Genomic DNA, 6,218 nt, shown 5'->3' with positions numbered 1-6,218 from the left:
TCTCGCTTACTATTAGTGGCCTTATATAGATGCAAAATGTATTTTTTTATAGTGGCCTTTTGTAAGTAAATAGAGGGAGTACTAACCAAAGTGCGTAGTAGGGACGAGGAGTAAACGGAGGGAGTAGTAAAATTTTCTCCTTGTGCTGCGAGCCACTGCGCGCGTGGGCGAGGGAGCGGGCTTAAAGGCGTATAGTAGTACTCCAGCTTCACCTCATCCTGCGAGCCACCGCGCCCGTGGGCGGGGGAGACGGCGTACTAAGCAAGATTCTCCTCATTCTGCGAGTTGACGGGACACATCAAAAGTACTCCAGTGTATAGAGCCTTGCCTCTAAGGTAGGCCCCACATGGTTTGCCTCTTTTTTTAATTTAACATAACGCGTCAAGTTGCAATTTGTTTGTTCACCCGTGGTAGACGATCCTCCCTCCACCAAGTGGACAACCAGTGCACGTGCCAAATTACCACGTGGGCTGCCTTTTTCATACAGAAATGAGCTCCACCATGTACCCGCGCGGGTGTGGTTGGGAAAGAGACGGGAGTACGTGCGCCGTGTGTGCACCTCTTCTCTTCATGCACGTCCCCCACCTACGTGGGTGTGTGTGTGAGAGATACAAACCTAGACATAATGCGCCGTCCATCCCCATGCCTCCACCCAGTCCGACCACCAGTCACAACCACGGCACCACGGCACCACGCCCCACTCCTCCTCACCTTATCTCTCATATTTCTCCCTCCATTTTTATATACAAGGGGCCACTATCAAAATTACAATTTGCAGATATACAAGGACACTAACACTAATCGATGCAATATTAATGGTGTTTGCCTCGTGGTACTAGCAAAGGAGGACATTAATTATCCCTTGCATGCATGCGGGAGTTTGTAAAAAATGCATCTTGATGTTCCTTGCAATGCACGGGCATCTTCCTAGTCCATGAAAACAACACATGGCAAAATTCCATGGTGAACGAGGGATTTGAATCTGTTGGGAGGGGCTGTTTGGATCTTGCCCGGGGTAGCCAAAATATTGGCGACCCTTTTGTCCACCGGTGCCTTTGCCACCGATGAACGAGGAACGGCTCGGGTGCTCATGATGTCATGCATCCTCCAGCGCGCACGTTGGAGACGAGCTCGCACGAGCTGTGTTTTTTTGTCCCACAACGCCGCCCGAGCCGCCCGCAGACCGACCGGTGACCCGCAAATTACGCCATCCAACCGTAGTCGCACACATTATGACAGAAACTCAACCAACCGGACGAAATTCACGCAAATACGTAGACAAACTGATACTCATTCACGCAACCACCAGAGTATTTCATATAAACAACGACGGAAATCATATAAAATACCGGATTTTCACACAAACATGACGGATTTAATTACATTCAAATGAACAACACGGTGCTAGTTCTGGACAGCACAGGTATATAATACATGGCCTAAATGGTCGCCCGCCGATTGATTTGTGTTCTTCATGTCCGGCAGCACGATCACCGGACTGCCGGGAGCCCCGGTGGTATATGCTTCAGTGCAAAGGACGGCTCGCTTCCCACTGCCCAACTGATATCATTGGCTGGTGCCGAAGATGATGGTGGTCGGCACCGATTCGAGTTCATCACCGGCCACTACTTCGCCATGGCCGGCACCGACTCGAGTTCATCCTAACATTGACCTCTTCCGTGGAGCCCATGCGGGGTCGATGAAGGTCCTCACAACAAATGGATCCGGCAAGACACCTGCTGTGTACGCCGGCATCGCCTCCACGGTGGCCTTCATGGGACCCAAGCGGCGGCGGCCTCCCGTGTTCTACTTCTCCTCGATGATGGTGGCGGACGCGGAGGCGCTGGCCATCGACTCGTCGCTCTCTGTGCACCCGGCTTCTGTCGCTGCTTGCATGGCGCGGCCGCCGGCATTGGAGACGTGGTACGAGGCGGCGGAATGGACAACAGCAACGACGCCCGTGCGCCACTCATCGTTGAGTTGGCCTGGAGCGGCGAGTTGCTGAACCACGCGCCGGCTTGGGGCGGCAACTGGCTCCGTCGGGCGAGGGGAGGGAGGTGGATCAGCGAGCTGCATAGCTCGTATCCAGCGGGCTACCCAGCCGGCTTGGATGCGGAATAACTACTCTTCGTAAGCCATTGTAAGAGTGGACAAAATGGTGGAGGAGATAGGGGAGCGGCGGAGGTGTGCGATTCTTGGCCGGCGTTTGGCCTTGTTTAAATAGAAGATTAAATAGACGGCGGGCGGGAGGAGCTCGGCCGGTGTTGCGTTTAACGCCGGCCCAGTCATGAACGGACGTGTGTCCAGAGTGGGTTTCTCGGCTTCCACACGGGCGGGTTTCATGGAGGCGTTTGAATGCGGCACGGAGGTGTGTTCAGCCGGGCATGCCGCGAGTGGCGCCCTCGACTCTGACCTAGGACACCACGCCGTTCTTCCACTGACGTGTGGGCTCTTTGGGTGCATGGCCTGCATGTCAGTGACCCAACGCAGGCAGCGCACAACAGAGGAACCTTTGGTGGGCTAGGGCGGTCAGAAGCGGGCATTTCCTAAACCGATGATTGTTCATTGAGTGTGACGTCATCTTTTTCATGTAGTTAAGTGTGTGTCTTGCGTCGTGTGCCATGTGCATGCAGGCGTGCGAGTGTTGCGTGCGTGCAAGGGTGCGTTTCAGTGTTGCATGCATGGGTGCGTACGTGCAAGGGTGTGTTTCAGTGTTGCATGCATGGGTGCGTACGTGCGTGTGTTCGTGAGTGCATGTGTACGTGTCAGTATTGCACGCCAGTATGCGTGCATGTGTATGTTATGTGTACGTTTCAGTGTTGCATGCCTACATGCGTGCGTGTCTTGCGTGCGTGCATGTGTACGTGCGGGGTGAGGCTACACGTCAGTCGACTGACTTTTCCATCTCTGGTCATTAGAGTTTCCAGCCGTTGGATACGAAATCAAGGGCCTCCAGTTTATCATCAAACTCCACCCCCTCCCCCCGAGCCGCCAGCCACCATCGGCCGAACCGCCCGCCCCCGCCGCCCGCGGCCGACCCGCCCTCCCCGAAACCACTCCCCACCGCCGGTCCGCCGCCGCACCTTCGAGAGAGTGGGCCAGCATATATGATCTTGAGATTTTACGAAGTCACCATAGGTTCCTCGTAGTCGAGTGGAACGTCTCCTCCCACTGAACGTACATCGCCGGAAAATACTGAAATTAACACAAGATAAATGCGAGCATCGGGACTTTAAGCTTGGTGGGCTCGAGAAACCACTGTCCTCTAACCATCCAACCACATGTTGGTTAGCACGACAAAATGCATGTGGTGACCGTGATGAGCTTATTCTGAAGTCCAGTGACCATATCGTGCTTTCGCTTCAAATACAATGACCGTAAGTGTCGTCATCAAAATACGGAGCACGCATCAAATGCAAAGTCCGTCAGTGTCATCAACAAAATATGGAGATGTATCGTGAGCTAGATACCGTTGTACTATTGTATATGCTTATTTTCTTAGTGGCCGATTGCGTGTGTGGTGTGGTGGGCACATCATTTCTAGTTGTGTTGGGTCAACATGAAGACTCATGGGTCGGTTCCATCCTGCGCCACATATAGGTTGGACCGAGACGTGGTATACGGAGACCCATGTGGAGGACTCGGCGTACAACACGAAGCTACCAGAGTCGCGGAGGACTCTATCCCCACTGGTGATAAGCCGACTATATATGATTTGTAACCCTAGGCCCTTAGTATGTTATACAAGCTTGGGGCTAGTTCGTCGATAGTATACACACACGCACAATGCCTGGTATTCACGTGTACTTTGTACGCACCCTAACACTAATATACAGTACTAGGAGTAGGCTCTTTCTTCAACTGCAAGGGTCCGATTTGAACTAGGGTAAAACTTTGCCTCGTATTACCATCCAGCCTAACAGCCAGGGATATTCTACCGAATGATATGATGAAATCATATCTGCCAACTACTATTAGAGAGGTGTGTCGGGGGGGGGCAATGTGTGCAAGAGAGGCCTAAAGATAATGTGCGTGCGGGAGACACGTAGGCACATATGTGCGTATAGAGGGCTAGTAGAGACCGTGCATGTGTATATATGCATGTGAGAGAAATAGTTTTTTCCAACTAAGATTAGTGAAAAGAGTGGTACATAGTAGTCGGAAAGAGAGATAGAGAAACAGAGAGAGCATGTGCGTGAGACACCCCGACACCCTGAGAGAGATTGTGAGCATGTGTGAAAGAGAAATGCCGATGCATATAAAGTGTGTGCACTTATGCGTTAGATAGAGAGATATCTACGTGTAAAAGGCGGTTCTATGCATTAAATTAAAATATAAATGGCATTATTATTTTTGGATGAGATCATGAATTTTGCAAAATTGCGTATGGACGAAAATCGGTCTATCAGACACCCATACTCCATTGAATTCTAGCATGTGCATGTGTTTATTTAATATTATCGATCCATAGAGTGAGAGCGGTTTGAAATACAGGCAATGGATGCTTTTGCAATTCATATATAAACATTAATTAGTGCACTCCATGTTGTTAGTGTGAAGCATTTTATACATTTGTCACTTGCATGGATACATTCCAAATTGCTAGCTATGAAATAAAATACATGTCGAATTCAACATAAAGGGGGTTTCGAAGATTCGAATTCATAGAAAGTGCATTCATCTATTTGAACCCGAGATAATGGCATTTGTAAATCAGATGTAAAAGGGGGCATCAATCTTTGTTGTGAGTTTGAACATGGTATATATATTCATACACATATCTAACTTTTTTTTTGCAACCATGGAGATTATACCTGGAACCATGCATGAACTGAGGTAAGTTGCATATTTTTTAATATATACTCGTGTACAATGTATATTAAAATGTACCCCCTCCATCCCAAAATAATCGTAGCTTTAGGATTTTCAAGAGTAAAGATTTGTGAAGTTTGACAAATCCTGAGAGTTCAATTCAAGAGAACCGAAAACGTTAATGCTTCTGCTCCCAAATATTGAACAAAGCGCCAAATAGGCCTCTGGTCACCCGAAACCGCGCGAGACTAATGTTTTGGTGGTAGGAAATTACTGTCCTGACTTTGGCCCGCGTAGCCTATCGGCCCGATGTCCAAAGGTCTAAACCGGGGTAGGTTTGTAACTTCACCAAGATGCCAATCTCAACCGCCTCCGAGAAGCATTCATACATCATGGGCGCCTAAACACCCATGCGCTCGGCCGAAATCTATGCCGCCCACATTTGGGACACCTGACATGACTGTCCTACCCCCAACCCGCAATATGTCAGAAATTTTCGATGGGGGCAAAGTTTGTAACTTTCCCCAAATTTCAAAAAAGCGCGTCTCAAACCAAAACATTGTTCCCCCTTAGTTCCCCGCCTCCCCCCGTTTCCCCATTCATACTCCGTGGGCGCGAAAACACCCTCTCCACCAGCCGCGAAACCCCAACCTCCTCCGTCCTCCACCCCATAGCGGCCAATCCACCGCCGCCCTCCTCCATCACGCCGGAGCCGGTACCCCGACGTCGTCGTCCAACGCAAACGAAACTGCAACACCCTGAAGGACTTAGCAGCTGAAGCCAAGGCAGAGCTGCCTCCACGACGCCGACACCGACGTGCACCGTACCAGAACCACTCCGACCACGCCGTCCTGCGCCTCACTTCTGCGGCTCCACTATCGCAACCGTCCACCGCACCGGAGCTGTTCCCGCTACATCGTCGTTCGCCGCCTCGGATCTGCTTCCCTGCCGCCGACAGACGGCCACCGCACCACACTCAACAACTTGGCCACGGGTTCGTCCAAGGCTGCACCGTCCTCCACAACTTCTGGTTTCCGGCGAACAACAAGATCGTCGGAAAAACAAAAGGAGGACACAGCACTGCCAGCAGAAAGAGGTACTCCTCTTCCCTTATTCGTGCAAATCATACGTCTCCGCTCACACCGTATTCATCCCATGAAAGAAACTAGTTGAGCGCTTCTTACTGCATCTTCTTCGTGATACTAAATGCACAAGGTTTCCTCCCTTTTACTATTTCACCTTTGCCAGAGGTCAGTAGCCCGCCTGGATTTCAATTCAGGGTCAGTCGAACCGCAATTAAAAGAAGCAGCACCCGCTTAGGCGCGCGGAGCACCTAGTCCGCCTATTCCCCAGGGAAGCGGCGCATCGGTGTCTATCATAGGGGTGTGGGGCACAGGAGCTGCTTG

This window comes from Triticum aestivum, chromosome 1B (genome assembly GCF_018294505.1).
Source record: "Triticum aestivum cultivar Chinese Spring chromosome 1B, IWGSC CS RefSeq v2.1, whole genome shotgun sequence".
Lineage (NCBI taxonomy): Eukaryota > Viridiplantae > Streptophyta > Magnoliopsida > Poales > Poaceae > Triticum > Triticum aestivum.
This window is presented reverse-complemented; position numbering follows the sequence as displayed.